Source organism: Dendropsophus ebraccatus, chromosome 1 (genome assembly GCF_027789765.1).
Source record: "Dendropsophus ebraccatus isolate aDenEbr1 chromosome 1, aDenEbr1.pat, whole genome shotgun sequence".
NCBI classification, from domain to species: Eukaryota; Metazoa; Chordata; class Amphibia; order Anura; family Hylidae; genus Dendropsophus; species Dendropsophus ebraccatus.
In genome coordinates, this window is record NC_091454.1 from 226,540,691 (window position 1) to 226,542,241 (window position 1,551).

At 36.8% G+C, this 1,551-nt stretch overlaps 1 pseudogene; it reads right to left on the reverse strand.

Moving 5' to 3' along the window:
- Positions 1 to 307: 307 nt before the first annotated feature.
- LOC138785729 (olfactory receptor 10A7-like) lies at positions 308 to 1,243 on the reverse strand (annotated as a pseudogene).
- Positions 1,244 to 1,551: the final 308 nt, after the last annotated feature.

The following is a 1,551-nucleotide window of genomic DNA, read 5'->3' on the forward strand; positions in this document are numbered from 1 at the left end:
GGCCCTGAAAGAAAACTGCCAAAGGGGCCTTACCTAAGTGCTGGGTAACTCATCTGTATACTACTGGCAATTAAAGTTTCTAATGTTCCTATGTTCCTTCTCAATAATTAGCAAAGATTTCTACCATTCTATATTAACTTTTTCACTTTGGGGTATTGAGTGCAGAATGATGGGGGGAACTTTTTAAAAAAAAATATATACATTTTTAAGCACAAGGTAACAACTGTGTAATTTCCAATAAAGTCTTACAAAGTGTGATGATATATACAGAAACTTCAGGTCTAACCTCAATAATCTAACTGATAATTTACCAGGTCACCCGCCTATTCACTGTTTCCTGTATGGCTTTCATAATATCTTTATTCCTCAGACTGTATATAATGGGATTGACCAGTGGAGTAAACACGGTATATAGCAGGGATATTATTTTACTTATAGTGAATGTTAAGCCTTTTGTTTGGACAACATAAACACCAAACATAGCAAAGTAAAACATGGAGACCACAATGAGGTGGGAGCTACAGGTGGAGAAGGCTTTCTGTCTACCAGTACTGGATGAGATCCTCAAGATTGCTGAAACTATATAAGTATAAGACACTACAATGATTGTCATTGGGAATAATACAACTGGAATACCTATTAAATATGTCTCCAAGTGAAAAATAAAGGTGTCAGAACAGGTGAGATTTAGTAAGGGCACAATGTCACAGAATAAATGGTCAATTATATTGGGGCCACAAAATATTAGTTGTGTTATTGTAATGCTGTAAACCAAAGTAGTGGAAAATCCAAGGAACCAACAAATGGCGGTCAATATCACATATTGTTCACGTGTCATGATAGAGGAGTACCGGAGGGGATTACAGATGGCCACATATCTGTCATAAGACATCATGGCAAGGAAAAAGCACTCAAATGTTTCAGAAGCACAGAAAAAATAAAATTGAGCAATACAACCAATAAAAGTCATGGACGCCCCATTATTCAGGAGGACGTGGAGAAGGTTGGGAGAAACATCTGTGGTTACCAATATATCACTGATAGAGAGTTGAGAGATGAAGAAGTACATTGGGGTGTGGAGGATCTTGCTGGTGGACACCAGGATGATGATCAGAAGGTTCCCACATATTGTTCCCCAGTAAACCATCAGGAACAGACAGAAGAGGGAAAGTCGTAATTCTTGACTGACTTGAAATCCTAAAAGAAGGAACTCTTTGACCTCCGTCTCATTGTTCTCCTACATGTAGAACAAAGAACAATTATGTTAGACAAAAAAGGACAATATATTTCTTCTTTTTTTAGTCATTTCAGAGTCCAAATCCATATTTGAGACATATTTTATACATAGAGTGTATTTCATATAATATACACTGTAAGGTGATCACTAGAAGGTATCAGGACACCTACTGTACACATCACATCTAAGGTAGATTTAGGATATCCCATTCACAATCCATGTGGAGTCACTCTCCTTTATCTGCCAGCCCTATTATTCTTTCTCCTTATTCTAAGTCATCTATTTCATCTATTCTTTTAAACCTCTAATAAAGT